The following is a 17,170-nucleotide window of genomic DNA, read 5'->3' on the forward strand; positions in this document are numbered from 1 at the left end:
CAATTTGGCGATGTCGACGTTCGGCATAGCCATTGTGTTGTGGGGTATGTGGAGGGGTGGTTAAATGAGAGACACCGTTAAAGGTTAGATATGATGATAATGCTACATACTCTCCCCCATTATCCGAATAGATGGTTTTGATTTGTTTATCAAAAAATTTCTCAACTATAGCCTTGAACCTGATAAAAACTTCTTTAGTGTCTGACTTGTTTTTGAGAGGGTAAAACCAAATGTATTTGGTGAAGTGATCCACAAAAATAACATAATACTTGAAACCATCAAATGAATGTATTGGAGAGGTCCATAAATTCGTGTAAATGAGCTCGAGGGGGGAAGTAGAGATTAACGTATTTTTATTGAATGGAAGCTTATGGCTCTTATTACATTGGCAAGCATTGCAATTGAAGGAAAAATTATTTGAAACATTAAGATTGAAAGAGGAAATTAGAGACTTAAAGATGGATAAACACGGATGCCCTAAGCGGTGATGCCAATCAATGGCTGAACTTTTAGTAGTGGAGAATGCTACAATGGAGGAGGGCCATTCATAAATTCCATTATTAGTTGGTCCCTTGAGTATGACTGCCCCCGTATGCCGATCCTTCATAAGAAAACAATCAGATAAGAATTCTATAACAAGATTATTCTCACGACAAAACTGTGAAATAGAGATTATATTACGTTTCATAGTTGGAGCATATAGGACAGTAGAAAGAGTAAAAGATTTAGAAGGAGTTGAAAGAAGAGCGGAACCCGTATGTGTGATGGGAAGAGAAGAGCCATCACCGATTACAATTTCCTCGGTCCCATCATAAGGTTGATGCAGAGAGAGATTAGAGAGATCTTGGGTGGCATGATGAGATGCACCAGAATCAAGGAGCCATGGAGAGGTGGTTGGAACAGTAGCAGTAGCAATATGTGCTTGAGGCTGGTTGAAATTTGGTGTATATGGTGGAGGCCGTATAGCAGGGTGTTTTTCCAAAAAGACAGGACACTTATGAAGTGAATGGCCTTTGACATGGCACCACTGACATCTCCCCAGGAATTGTTTTGTTCCAGTAGTAGCAGACTTTGCTGTATAATTATTACGGTACTGATGGGATTGGTTGGTGGTGTGACGAGGCTGATAATTTTGGATTTGGCGGTTGGAGGTTACATAAGCTGAAGCAGGAAACGAGTCGAGGATTGGTTGAGCTTTGATTGCGAGTTCACGATTGATTAATTTCTCATGAAGTTCTGCAAAAGAGATAGTAGACCCACGCGCATTGATAGCGTCGATCACTCCCTGGTAGTTGTTATCACCAAGTCCTTCTAGTACCCTTTCAATAAGATCCTCATGTTTGACGGGATCGCCAAGGAGAGCAAGTTCATCGCTCACTACCTTAATAGCATTCATGAATTCAGAAATGGTTTGAGGCCCTTTAGAAATAGCTCGAAAACGTGATTTAAGCTGCTTGATATGGCCACGAGAAGAACTTGCATAAATCTTAGCAAGTGTATCCCACAATTCTTTTGTGGTATTGGCAAGAGAAACGAGAGGGACGATTGCCTGGTCCAATGTACCAATAAGTATGCCAAAAAGAAGTCGATCTTGACGCATCCAGGTGATGTACGATGGATTTGGACTTGTTGAAGACTCTTTGCCAGAGAGGCTAGTTTGTGTTGTAGGAGGAGCAGGAAAAGAACCATCCAAGTATTTGAATAGGCCGTAGCCAACAAGGGTGGCCTCGATCTAGAGCCGCCATGATAAATAATTGGTAGGGGTAAGTCTGATGATATTTGGAAGTGAGACGACAACAAGAGGAGATTTTGGGTCTACATCATTAGGAATAATGTTGTTTGCCATTGGAGGTGAGAGATGTGTATATAGCAGAGGAAGGAAAAAAAAATTGGATCAGAAAGAGGCTCTTGATACCATATAAGAGATATGAGAAAGGATAATGTATTTCATTAACACATATACAGCTTATATAGTTACATACAAGAATTGACATGAAGCAATATCAGGCTACATGTATGGGATGTCTATAGTGATTCTGGGAGCTAATTATGGGATGTTAGGGAGTGATACAAGGGATGTGATTTTGCTATAACATTACAATTATACAACAAATAAATGCACAGATACTAGCTTTATGTTTCATCCTTTACACATATAAGCCTGCATTGTCAAAAAAAAAATCATCAAAGTTTTTAGTATAATTTAAAATTATAATTGAATAACCCAATATTTTAATAATTTTTTAAAATCCTAGTTCAATATTCTTGGATTCCATAAATGAAAAATCTATCTACTCTACTTCTTTATATCAAAGGAGAACCGGGGGCAAAAAGAGCAAAAGAAATACCCATGAAATTACATATATACCCTCAAATTTCTCAGAATTTCTATATTGCCCTTTTGCTATTATACCCGCGCTTCCACCGTGTTTTCTGTGCAAATCGCAAGCATACGTACAGTCAATTCATATGGGGATCAGAGCAAGTCCAATGCTAGATGCTATATATCTATTGCTATTGCTATAATATAGCACTAAAAAGTGTTTTTTGGTGCTAAAATAAAACTTGCACTCTAATGCTAAGTTCTATAACTAGTTTCAAATTTAACCAACTCATCAACTTTTACCTAACTTCTATATAGAACCAACTCATTAACTTTTACCTAACTCATTAACTAGTTTCCAATTTCTAGTTATTGATGATGTGGCAATATGGATGGATCCATCCTTGGTTTCAAATATAGAACCAAGGATGCATCTAAGCATGGATGCATCCAAATATAGCACTCCGGAGTTGAGTTTTTTTACTTTTGATGCTATAATATAGCAATAGAACCAAGTATAGCATTGCATTGGAGTTGCTCTCATTTAGAATAGAGGGGATATAATCAGCCAGTTGGAAATAGACTTGTGGAACAGAGTTCGACTAACCCTAGGCAGCAATTTGTACTTGGGTTTCCGAGATTGGGTTTTAGGGAGCAGGAATTTGGCGTTGCTTCGATATTTCTGTGTATATTAATTTTGCATCGAAAAAGCGTGGCAGGCCCAAGCTGTATCTGCCAAAGAGGTTGCGGAGGAGCGCAGGGCACTGAAGCGACTGCGTAATGCTGCTCATCGGGACCCAGGTATGGTTTCTCGGGTCTTAGAGTTATCTTAATCTGCTAGAGTTCTTGTGGGGTTTGTGTTTTAAATTTGTTGTTTGTAGTTTTATATTAGATATTATAATCTGAATCGAATTGGTGATGAAGTTTGGTCTGATCATATGAATTTTATTGATTTAGTTTATTATATTAATCCTTTGTTAGAGACAAAACACAGCCATGTAGAGCATGAATGTTGCTTTATAAGTACTCTTTTAATTTTTCGAGTAATAGTCTGCAATGTCTAGCACCACTTAAACCCTTATCCCAGCATGAATCCAAATGACTCATTAGCTGATTTCTGCTTTTAAATTAATATATCCATATCTGGTTTGAAACTGAATATATAACATTTATGTTGTAAAGTGCTAGATTGTTTAAATATTATGGAGTTTTGATTTTCTGATATGAGCTTCATCATGCTAATATATACGTAGATACTTCTGGATTTTTTAAACTAAAATAAGATGACATTATATTTAATCCCAATTACTTGTGATCATTTTTTTAGTCACTCATAATCTCATATATCAGTCCTATAGACGGTCTTTTGTCTAAACAAACAACAAGCAATCACAATGGAGGACAACTTCTCTAAAACCATTCCTGTGAACAAATGTGTCTAAGAGTATTGTTTTATAATTCGTGATGGAACATATTTGCTCACTCTGTTTCATACGATTTTTTAAATTCCTGATAGAGCATATGTTGCTCACTCCGTTTCACATGATTTTTCAAATTCATGATAGAACATATGTTGTTCACTCCGTTTGACCCAGTTCTTAAATTAGATTGGACACTGAAATTAAAAAAATATATTAAATAGTGTGAAAGTATAGAAAGAGCGGAAAAAATGATGAGATCTATTAATATTTAAACTATAGATTTGTTAAAGTGAATAGAAGTAGTGGATAGGTTTAACTTTTATATTATAAAGATTTACCGAGTTTAAAGAATTGGTTCATCTCAGTAAACCAATTCCTTTTTCTTTTCAGACTAGGCAATAGCTTACAATCTGTGTACACTTTAATCTCATCCATCTGGTGGGCAGTTGGATTCTACTATACTCTTGTAGGTGACCAAACACTTATGCAAGATTCTTCGGTAGAAATATACATTATGATACTAATAATTCTGGTATAATTTAAACTGAAGTGTGAGGGTGGTCTCATCACTGTAATATGATATTAGATGCGATGAACTTAAATAACACATATGTCGAGAAAAGCTTACGGGACAGCTGATGCATCTCAAAAAGTGTTCATAGTTACCTAAATAAAACTTAATTAAGTGAAGCAAGACAACCGATTCAAATAGTAACAATAAAAGGGATTAAATAAGCACATGGTAAACGGAAATATGAAGGATTAAAAATTTGATGATTGCTAATGACTCTAAGCTGAAATCAATTGAACACTTGATTTTGAGGCCCCTCTAATCTACAAAATTGAGAGTTTTATTGTTTTAGCACGACTGTTTTGAAATTCTGATTCCAGCACCGTTAATTAAAGCAATCAATTTATAAACACAAACACACACATGAATCATTGAACAAAGTAATACAAAGAGTGGCTTTGAGTAAACATACCTGAAGACTGGGTCTTAGCATGACAAGAGAAATGCTTATTCTGAGTTTGTTGAGTGGCCTTTTTTTAACTCTCGTGAAATAATTACAGTAACTTATTTCTATTAGTGCTGCCTTGAAATTTGCACCAAATTTTTAGCTACATTATACTGCAATAACTTTAAAATAGTTTTCCTAACGGCTATGATGCTTTTTTGCTTATAGTACTTTTTCATTTAGTGAGCGGAGACATGCTCCTCACAAAAATCAAGTTCAGAGGCATTGCTTAGAACATCAATACCGCCCAAAGGACCTTACCTGGTCCTGCGGTCAAAATCTAATGTAGTAGATCAACCTCTTAACTAATTGCCTTATAGACCTAGAAAATAGGTTTGTATATTTTTGTGTATATGGATTATGATGTTTAAACAAGTTGAATTATAGTAGGGTTATTGTACAGAGTTGTGGGCGGAACCTGTGAACAGTTTTTCAGAATGTAACTACTTAATTATTGTGACACTATTATAATTATCATATACTACTGTTGCTCTAATTTACATGTGGCCACTACTTGTGAATGTTTAGTGGTGTTCAGAGACCATATATCACAATTTACGGATGTAAGTTTTGTCATGGTTAGGTGAACTCAGGCACAATATTTTTTATGTCGAGAAAAACTTTTACGTGGATGTGGCCTGCAAAAATAAACTTACGAGCACAAAATTTTCTACATACACTGCACTTAGGGTGAAGATAATTGAAATAAAATAAATCTAAACATATGTCATGGGAAAGTTTTAGGATACATTCTCTTATCTTTTATGTGTAGGATTTGCCTAGATGCTATTAATCAGATTATCAATGTCTAAAGGATTTGTCATATTCTTATGCAGGATTCACAACCGGGACAACTCCTACTGCAATTTCTTAAGGTAAAAATTACAGTATAGCATAAAATTTGTTTTGTGTTGTTAACCAGAGGATAAGGATTGAAATTTCTCATTGTCAATCATAAAAGGGTAGAGTGTAAATATTAGTGCCACCTTTGGAGTATCTTGGTAGCATTTAAGTGAATCAGCATCTGGATGTTAGAAAATATGAATTGTGTAAGCATTAGCTAATATAGGCCTACATACTGATTTTGAGTAGGGATTTAGAAGAACGAAATTGTGTGCCCGATGCAAATCAACTGATAGGTCCGAAATTTATTCAGTGTGACAAGTTTTGTGATAAATTTTTCATAATATGATCTTTGCTTAGTATAAGAAGAAGTACAGGAATATCTTATCCATATGTCCCTGAGTTTTTTTGCGAAAAACATGCATTTCTCTTTTTTTAAGAATCTTGTGATTGTTACCCTAAGCTATATAAAAACGCAATAGTGTCAGCCGCATGCGTTGTTCATATTTCAATATCATTAAAATGTTAATGATTAGTGATAAGATTTGGCCTTTATTTATACATAAAAAAATAAATAAGCAAAAGAAATCATTACTTCTTTGCATATATAATTAAATTTAAGCTTTCGATAATATGTGAAATATTCAATTATCAAAATAAAGTATATCCCTTGCCCCGCAGAAATGTCCAAATTGTACTGACAAAACCCTTCACGTTAAAAAATGCCCCCCCCCCCCTCAGTATCCAGAAAATAGCTTAATTTGTGGCCATAAATGAATATACAAGATATTGGTTCATGATTTTCGTTTATTGTTATCATTGCTCCAAATCAGATGTCGTTCCTTCTGCTTATCATCAGGAACAACCATGTTTTACTGGTTTGGTTCCTTAACAAATTAGTTTTTATGAAATATAACAGGTACTTCTAGCGGAGGGGTCGCTGCCCAAGCACTGATAGCATGTCTTATTTAAATCAAATGGAAGGTACCAAATTCTTTAACTGCAACAACTTTTGCAATAATTAGTAAAATTGTAGACCATGCTCAATACAGAAACAAACATCAGGAATATCATGACCCTGTCTTCACGAATTATTTTTAAAAGAATGCTTGTAATTATTTTTGAAGCATCTTCTGATGGCTACCTTCAGCCATGCATAATCATACTTTTGAGCATATTTCAATGAAAATGCAATAGGCTTACCCGCATGCCGTGTTCATATTTGAAAATTCTTAAACTGGTAATAATTATTGATAAGATTTATTAGCATTTTGTTTATAATAATTTCCTATAGAGTGCTCCTGTTAATAAATAAGATTTATGTGCATATTTGTATATGCATATCTTATTATCTTCTAATACTTAAAATATAAATGAAGGGGGAAAATATATTACTTGTTTGCATATGAAACTAAATTTAAGCATTCGATAGTATGTGAAATATTTCAAATTTTAAAATAATGCATATCTTTGCCTCACAGAATTGTTTAAATTACTGACAAACTCCTGTATGTAAAAGAAGTCACTCATCCAACAAATAATACAAGACCAACACAAAATAATTTTACTAAACTAATAATTGATAGACACCAAATAAAATTAACCTTAATCTGATTAGGGGTGTCTTTATTGAAAGAATATTATACCAAACTCTTTACAATGTTTCACCACTATGCACATGATGCCAATTGTAGTTCGAAAAAGATACAGCAAGTCGGCAACCAAAATATCAGCACCAAGAAGAAATTAGCAAGTGAATCCCATATACATTAGATTGACAGTAGGTGCACTCCGGTATTAAAGAGGCAGATTAGGAAGCAACTGTCCATGATAAAATGTTAGATATCTAAACAAGATATGTTCTTATAGTAGTCTTAGGCTCCCGGATGCTGGAATCCCTCAAGGTAATTTTCCTTCCCCTTACATGTTGCCCTGATTAGAATTTATGTGAATCTTGTATTGACTGAACTCGGCTATATAAAACTCTTATTGCTGGGCATTTTTCATGAAATATCAATCCCGACAACATACAATGTTCATATTTATGAGATATTAGTGATTTACTAAATTTTTGGTGGAGTTCTTTTATGGAACACTTTCAAATTTAATGATAAAATGTGAGATTATATGATCATGCAGGAACACTCAACACATCTGTCAGAAATACAGCCTAAAGAAAAAGGTTTTTTGTAAGTTTAGACAATGCTTAAGTCCATGCTATTCACAACATTTTCTTCCTTCTTGAGGAAAGGTCGATCTCTTAGTGAAAAGAGGTAAAGGTCCATATGTATTCCGTGTGTCCAGGAAATATATTATGTCTAAAGTTCTTCGATCCCACGAGAAGGTTGAACCCCGAAATATGCACAGTTGTGCATGTGTGATGCACAACATGCCATTACTCATCGACTTAACTTTCCGGCTACTGGCTGTTAGGTCCAATCAGACGTAGAAGGGGGGGGTTGAATACGTCGTACCAATTTCTTCGATTTAATTTAATTGCGGATAATCTTTGTTTCAGTCCATGTTAAATCAATCGTAAAATAAATAACTCCAGCAAGTCGGGGAATATTCTTGTATTAGAAATAATCCTCGGGTGCTACAAATTCCAACACAAGTGTCGGCTGCAGAGACTACAATCACTCTATTACAAACTCTCGATAAAAACGATCTTCTAATTTAACTCTCGAGAACGTGTATAGTGTGTGCACTTACAAAGTGTGTAGTTAGTTTCAAATGAAACTACAAGGCTCTATTTATAGGCTTTACAAAATCTAACCATGGTTAACGAGTTCGTCCTGGACGACTTGAGTTCGTCCTGGACGGATTCGTTTTATAAAAATAAAACTAACTCAAATACAAAGCTGCGTTTGTAATTGGTGGTCAAAGTTGGCGCTTGGTCACACCTTGCGCCAACACTCTGTCCAGTGTATCCCTTGCACTGTACTTAGAATTATCTAAGTAAAATGTGAAGTAGTGCTGAGGAGAATTAGTCAGAGGCGCAACATTTGACTAAGTCAAATGTTGCGCTTGACCATAGTCAAACAATGCGCCACAGTATGCTTCTTTGTGGACTTAGAATATTTCTGCTACGAACTTGCGCCATACAGTGGAATCTCCCACTGTTATCTCTCCTTTGACTCTAGGAGGTCAAACCTTGCGCCTTCCTTCAGTTCACAGTGATTGTACTTGGTTATTTTCCAGAGAAATACTCTTGGCGCAGGTTTTGACTTTTAGTCAAACCTTGCGCCATACAAATAAGTTTTTGTGACTTAGAGAAGAATACTCTAAGTACAAACCCTTGTATGAGTCGCAGGTTTTGACTAAAGTCAATCAGCAATTTAAATTTAATTAATATGTATATGCATATATATTGTTAATTGTTTTATGAATTACTTTGAATTATTATTGATTCAAGTAATTTCCAATTAATAATATATACACACATATATATATAGTTAAATTAAATTTAATACTTTGTTGATGCAGCTTTAATTGACTTGATCAATTAATTCGTTGATCGGATTCACTGAATACTTTCATACGTCCTGACGTCCTGTGCACTGGTCTGGTTCACGAACGATTCGAACTGAAATGATTCCTTGAATCCTTTGCTTGATAATATACTTGATCAGTCATTCCGGGTTAGATGTTGCTTCGATAAATTTGATTATAAATAATCAAATTAAATATACTGGAATCTTCTGGTCTTTGATACTTGATCTTCAGGCAATCTTGATAGCAGAAACATTTTGAACTTTATTCTTCACTGAGGCTTGAACATGTTAATGAACTTCTTCCAGTGGACGGATGCTCGTCTCAGATATCTTGATTGTCTTTGTCTGTTCGTATCGAATCTCCAACCTGTAGATTCCGGTATTATACTTACGTATTGTTTCCTGTCTTTTGTTGTGTTGAGTTATCGTAATTACATTTATGTTACATTATGCTTTACAATCTCCCCCTATTTGGTTGTTAGAGTTCGACAAGCAAATCCTTTAAGAGGATAACTCAACTGACACAATGAAAAAGCATACTATTTTAAAAAAGGAAATAATACTAAGTACAGTCTGGATTATATCTTACAATTTCCAGAATTCAAAAGTAAATACAAGCAGCCATTGTTCCTCTAGCCTGAACTAATCTTTCCTTGGTTTCTTGGCTCTTGCATTAATCAGCTTCTGCTCTGCTTTTCTCTTTGCAGCTTCCTCCTCTTTCTTCTGAGTGAGCTTGCTCTCAATTTCTTCAATCCTAGCAGTGATGGTACTCAGTGCCACTTGCTGCAGTGTGTTCTCAGGTGGAGGTTGCTCTAGATTCTTCTTCATCTTCTCTAAAGTCTGGACATGAACCATTTTCTTCAACTTCTTAAAAGTGACATTCATCTCCATTCCTTCAATTTTCATGATGATTCTTGATGGATGAGCACGAACCCTTGAAGTGTTATGGACAGTCTCTACAGCTTTTCTTATTTCCAGAAGATCAATTAAATCTTTGAGCACACTCTTATCTTCTTTCACAACTGATAACTTGACAGCAGCAACAGCACGAATGATTCTTTTGGAAGAGAACTTTCCAATTTCTGTCAGAGGTATAGCAGTGGCCTCAGAGTCTTTCTTCTTCTTGAATATCACAGAGGTAGGATTGTAGGTTACAACAGGTGCTTTTGGATTTTCAGGAATTTCAGGATTGAGTGGAGGCAGTGGATATGGTGGTTGACGATTGATTGCTGATAAGTCTAAGTCTCTCAGAGCAGCAAAGTTCAGACGATAGGCATATAGCAGTTCTGCAGTTAGTCTTCCCTTGCTAGTCCTTGAGCACTTCTCCCTGACTTGAGTTTCCAGATATTTCAGTATACGAGGATTGTATGTTGACAATGCTTCATCAGTGAGTCCAATACTCTGAATCATACCATCCTTGAAATACTTGATAACTGAAGGTTTGTCATGAATTTCAACTCCAATATCAGTGATCCATTCTTCCACCATATCTCTGAATACTTCATTATGCTTTCTGCCGGTTGAGATGATCTTATTTCTTACCACAAACAGCTCAGTTAAAGATAGATCTCTGAGAAACTGACTTGACACATGCTTGAGTCCATGGCCTTCTCTTTGTAGCTCAAATGACATGTTTACCATCCATCCTCTTCTGGGAAGCACAGCAACAGACACAGTAGAAATGATATCATTTAACACCTCGTGATAATCATGTAAGTCCTTGTAATTGTTCCTGAAGGAGTCAAAGATATCTTTCACTTCGTCATCATTGTTTTCTTGAGTGACCTCTGGAAAATCAAACACAGATCTAGCAATGTCCCATTCAGCTCCATCTTTATGTAAGTTGGCAAGTCTCCTTTCCCTTCGAATTCGTCTTTGATTTTCTAACTTCTCCCTTGCTCTCCTTTGCTCAGCATAATCCTTAGAAACCTCAGCAATGTCTTGTGGATTTGCAATTTCAAATTCTTGAGGAGGGAAGATGTCATTGTGATATGCAAGTTCATCAGCAAAGACTTCATTGTCTGGGATTTCTCCTTCTTCCAGATCATCATTCTCAGCACCAACCATCCTTATTATTCTATCATCAACAAACTCAGGAATGTATTCATCATGACTGTAACTGAATTGATGTTTAAGAGCAGAATCAATCAGTTCTTCAGACACCCCTGTGATCACCCTTTTCCCTTTTGCTTTTTCTGCTGCTCTCTCCCCCTCAGTTGAGTAATCCTCTCTGGAAGTTTGAGATGCCAGCAATTTAGCTTCAAGTGCAGCCAACCTTTGTTCCATTGTTGATTTGATTTCCACTAATTCCTCCCGTAGAACAAGATTCTCAGCTTCAAGATGTTGAACTTTGAATTTCAGAGCTTCAAATTCCGTCACAGATACAGTTGGAATAGCATATTCAATTGTAGGTGGGGCTGTTGGGTTCTTACTTGTTCGTTCTGTAGGTGTTTCTCTCGTTTCACTCAAAGCTAGAACACTCAGTGGGTCAGAGGGTTTCTGTATATCAAGTTCTGTTGGTGTTTCCCTCTCACTCAAAGAAGTTCCAGCAGCCTTAGATGTACCTGTAGAAGAAATCTTCTTAGCCTCTTCTAGAGAGGTCACAGAAGGTGCAATGAAGGTTCGTGAGCCTTCGTCCTCAGTTTCCTCGTCAGATGAATCTGAGTCATCAGAAACAAGTTGCCAACTACTCGAAGGTAGTGAGTCCTTTGATGGATCCTGAGTTGGAATCTCAGGGTGGGTAGACACAGGGCTCGAAGGATGTGATCCTTGAATAGGCGAAGCACCCTGGTTTCCCACAACTGCCTTTGACGGCAAATGACTTTGTGACAAGTCCTCTATAACTGGCACACTTCCTGATATGAAGGGCTCAGAAACAGATTGCCGTTCACCTTCGAGAGGTGAAGAGTCCCTTAAGGGATCTGGGAATGTTCCTCCCAGGGGGGTAGACAAGGATGTAGAATGTGGCAATTCATCCAAGTTTCCCCAGAAGCCTGTGAAGGCACTTGACCCTGAATAGAACCAGAAACAACAGTGTCTATCCCTGACATGGACGACAAAGTGTTAGCAACCGTCAATTCTTCAACTGTGTGTGCAACCTCACTGTGCATTGTAGTATCATGTGGCTGAGGTGGTGAAGAAATAGACGTGTCTGCAGTTGTCTCAGGTTCTATTCTCCTTTCCTGACTAGGAGACAGAGCTGCAGTTTCAGAAACAATCTCCTTATGTGGTGCACTTAAGGCACTTTCTCCCTCTCTCTCAGAAATATGAAGTGGTTGGCTGAGGGGTTGAGAAGTTTCTGCTACAATTGTTTGTGAAGTGGTGCCTTGGTTATGAATTTGGGGGATTTCAAATTCATTGGCACTTGTGATAGGTGGTGAAAGCTGATTGGAATCCAAAAGATTCTGAACCCAATCAGGTGCACTGAAGGACAAGTTGTCAGAGTCAGAAGGGATACCTGACTGTAGCAGTGGATTGTAAGTGTTGGTGAAGAGTTCATCAATATCCACCATCACATCAGCTGCAGTGGTTTGAACAGGAGTATTCACTTCATCCTCAGAATCAGTAGAATTATCCTGTAATGAATCCTCTCCTTCAGATTGAGCATTGTCATCTGAGGATGTCTATGCATCTTCTACTATCACTTCCTCTTCCATTTGAGAAGTTTGAGTCTCAGGGATATTAGCTTGTTGAGATGACTCAGTGACTTCTTCAGCTTGTGTTTCAGGGGCCTCCTCTTCCTGAACCACTGGATCAGCAACATTTTGAATGTGTGGTGGAGGCAAGTTCTGGTTGTTTAAGAATTCTTGCATTGCCTCTGGAAGAACAACATCCTCATTGTTGGTGTAGTTCTGATGGTTTTCCAGCATGGAGATCACTCTTGTTGACATGAAGGAGCAGATAACATTGTCTATATTAGGATAGACAGCTCTTTCAGCAGGAGTCAGTAGCTGGTTCAGCACTATCTGGAAGAACCGAGGATAAAGAAGTACATTCATGTTCTTCCTTAAGGAGTCCTGAAAAGCTCCCATTATCAGATGTCCCAGATTGATTCTTGTGTTCTGAGCTATTGCAATTCCAATTTCTTGATTGAAGATGGTAATCCCATGGAATCCTCCAGTTTTTGGTGCAAATACATGAGAGATGGAATTAAAGAAGAAATTCCATTCTCGAGGTAAGTGCTTCACATACATTTTCCCTGGAAGATCACCATTCTCCCTCTGGCAATGAATAGCAAAGAAGAAGTTTGTCCTTTCAGCCCTGTCTGGAACAGCTTCAAAATTGTCAGTTGGCAGATGGAGTGCATTGTTCAGAGTTTGTTCAGTTATCATCAGTGTTCGTCCCCGAATAACACACTTGAGTCCAAATACCTGTCCTTCATTTACAACAGAAACAGAAGACAGAAAATCTCGAAGTAGAGATTTGTTAAGATAAACTGATTCTGTCATAGCAAATCTAGCAAATGAAAATTCAGACATATATCGAACCCAGCGTCGATAATTCGCTTGCGTAATTAAATTATTATTTTCAACAATAGTGAAATTTGTTTTCGGAATCTCAAAATTTGCAGCCATTTTTAATTAAAATTAAAAATGATTATAAATTTCGTTTCACGAATAAACACGAACAAATATTCACTTTATGTTACGAAAATAATTAATTAATAACGCTCCGTAAAACCCTAAATTCAAGAATTTCAGATTTCGATGAAATTACAGTATGTTATACTCCTTGAAATTCTAAGAATTATGGTATCGGTTACGCAAATTTTCGACACAAGAATCACGTACAAACCAAGCCTAGAAGTCCAAAGGTCTCGAAAAACCCTCACGAAAAATAACGACGGATCGTTAATATTCTGGTATGAAGAGAAAGCTCTTGACTCAAGGATTCTAAAACTAGTTTCAAAATGCAAAAAGGGCAAGATTTGGTCGGAGATTTGTTCGATTGAAATATCAAGAACTCGGCAGTTTGAATGAAAAAGGAGAGGTGCGTTCGTGTGTGTATCTCCTGTGTATATAAACTGATGAATGAAAAGAAATGTACCAAGTGTTGTATATATGCATACAGAGGGATGAGAGGCGCAACTTGGTTGATGACCAAGTTGCCCTCTATGCTATACACTGTGAACTCATACAGGCGCAGGTTTGGTATTGACAAAATTGCCCTCCATAGTGTGAACTGTGGAGGCGCAACTTTGTCAAGATTTTAGAGATATTCTAAGTCAAAAACACGTACAGGCGCCTATACAAAGAACAGCAGCGCAATCTTTGACTTCCAGTCAAACCTTGCGCTTCTGTTGATAACACAGCCAAGGAAAAACTTAGATACAAATTCTAAGTCAAAAGAATAACCACACATATGCACCCATATACGCCCGAGGCGCAAACTTTGACTTTTGGTCAAAGTTTGCGCTCCAACATACATTCCAGCATACTTGTGACTTAGAAAACTAAGTGCATAGATTATACAGTGCATACAGTGTTAAGAGGAGGGGCGCAACGTTTGACTTTGGTCAAACGTTGCGCTTCTCATCAAGCAACACAGTGTTGCCTTGGAGAATTTTAACAAAAACTCAAAAGCAAACGCCCACCTATCATTTTATTAAATATATTTTGATTAAGTCAAAATTATCTAATAATTTGATAAGTAGAAAATCACAATTAAATCAAATAAAGTTTAACTAAATTAATTTCAGTCAACAATATTTAATTAATTATGCTGCAAGTATTTTAATTAAAATTAATTAATGGACAACTTAAAATAATTTGAATTGCTTCAAATCCATTAATCAAGCATAATTAAAATATGAATTAAATAAACACTAATATCCATTAATTGAATATAAGCACTTTAAATAATTCAAGAGAATTAATTCTAAATATCTATCACTTAACAAATAATCACATAATCATGCAAATCATATAAATCATGGCAAATAATTAAAACTAATTATCAGATTAATATGTAAAATACTGGATGCACTTTGTAAATTCACAAGTCCTGAAAATATGTACATTTTAAAACTTGTGAACTTACGAACAAATTGCAGATATTTCTTGTCTAATTAATTAGACATATTTAACATCCCAAGTTCACCAACCAGTCTAGAGAAAGTGGATTCGTCTAGTGGTTTAGTGAAGATGTCTGCAATTTGTTGATCAGTAGGTACAAAGTGTAACTCTACTGTTCCATTCATGACATGCTCGCGAAGGAAATGATACCTGATATCAATATGCTTTGTCCTGGAGTGTTGAACAGGATTGTTGGCAATGGCAATGGCACTCGTGTTATCACACAGAATCGGAATTTTATCCAACATGAGTCCATAATCTTGTAGTTGATTCCTCATCCACAAGATTTGAGCACAGCAACTTCCAGCAGCTATGTATTCAGCTTCCGCTGTAGACGTAGACACGGAGTGTTGCTTCTTGCTATACCAAGATACCAACCTTCGTCCAAGAAACTGACAGCTTCCTGAAGTACTTTTCCTATCAATCTTACATCCTGCAAAGTCAGAATCTGTATAGCCAATCAGATTAAAACCTGTATCTTTAGGGTACCAAATCCCTAGATTGGGGGTTCCCTTAAGATACCTAAAAATACGCTTAACAACTATAAGATGTGACTCTTTAGGATCAGCCTGGAATCTAGCACATAAACAAGTTGCGAACATGATATCTGGTCTACTAGCAGTTAAGTATAAGAGAGAGCCAATCATACCTCGATATTTCGTGATGTCAACTGACTTACCAGATTTGTCCTGATCAAGTTTGACAGCAGTTGGCATAGGGGTTTTGGCAGGAGATGCTTCTTCCATTCCATATTTCTTCAGAAGATCCTTGATGTATTTAGATTGGCAGATAAAAATACCGTCAGGCTTCTGAATGACTTGAAGTCCTAGGAAGAAGGACAATTCTCCCATCATGCTCATCTCATACTTGCTCTGCATTAACTTAGCAAATCTCTCGCACAAAAAATCATTAGTAGAACCAAATATAATGTCATCGACATATACTTGTACAAGAATTATATCATCCTTATGCTTTTTATGGAAAAGAGTTTTATCGATGATACCTCTGGTGAAACCATTTTCAAGTAAGAACTTGGAAAGAGTGTCATACCAGGTTCGAGGGGCTTGCTTCAGGCCATAGAGTGCTTTGAAGAGAAAGTATACGAAGTCTTCAAATTCTTTGTCTTCAAACCCAGGGGGTTGTTCAACATAGACTTCCTCTTCCAGATCACCATTCAGGAATGCACTTTTCACATCCATCTGATATACTTTGAAGTTGGAGTGTGCAGCAAATGCTAAGAACATCCTGATTGCTTCAAGCCTAGCAACTGGAGCATAGGTTTCATCATAATCAATTCCTTCTTCTTGTGAATAACCCTTTGCAACCAGTCTTGCCTTATTCCTCGTAACAATACCATCTTCATCCAGTTTGTTTCTAAAAACCCATCTAGTGCCAACTATAGATTTTCCTTTAGGTCTTGGCACCAGCTTCCAAACTTTCTGCCTTTCGAATTGATTGAGTTCTTCCTGCATTGCAGATACCCAATCTGGATCACTTAGAGCCTCTTCAACTTTCTTTGGTTCTGTCTGAGACAAGAATCCAGCAAAGTTGCATTCATTCTGAGTTGCTCTTCTAGTCTGCACTCCTGTGTCTGGATCACCAATGATTTGTTCAACAGGATGGTCTCTACTCCATACCCTTTGTCTTGGCAGATTCAATCTTGATGATTCACCAAAATCATAGTTGTGTTGAGTGTGATGACTAGTAGATCCACTTTGACTTACTCCCCCTGAGCTGATGTAGATTCTATTTGATGATCCTCCACTTTGACCACTGTGACCATGATGATCATTTGTATTGTTACCAATACTTCCTCCAGATGGTTCAGGATCAGCATTTTCTTCATTTGCATTAGGATCTCTTATATCAGCTTCAGGTTGATCTTCTCCTAAATAGATGTCTTCTAAATTCTCAAATTCCAGAGAATCAGATTCATTTTCTTTTTGGAGACTTGGGAGTTTGGTATCATCAAATCTTACATTGATGCTTTCAATCAGCT

At 36.8% G+C, this 17,170-nt stretch overlaps 1 long non-coding RNA gene across 1 annotated transcript; it reads left to right on the forward strand.

Moving 5' to 3' along the window:
• The first annotated feature begins 2,869 nt into the window (after positions 1 to 2,869).
• On the forward strand, positions 2,870 to 8,033 carry LOC108213724 (uncharacterized). Its single transcript, XR_001805357.2, has 4 exons — positions 2,870 to 3,124; positions 5,597 to 5,635; positions 6,523 to 6,587; positions 7,743 to 8,033. It is a non-coding gene; the product is annotated as an uncharacterized LOC108213724 (long non-coding RNA).
• Positions 8,034 to 17,170: the final 9,137 nt, after the last annotated feature.

This window comes from Daucus carota, chromosome 3, assembly GCF_001625215.2.
Source record: "Daucus carota subsp. sativus chromosome 3, DH1 v3.0, whole genome shotgun sequence".
Classification (NCBI taxonomy): Eukaryota; Viridiplantae; Streptophyta; class Magnoliopsida; order Apiales; family Apiaceae; genus Daucus; species Daucus carota.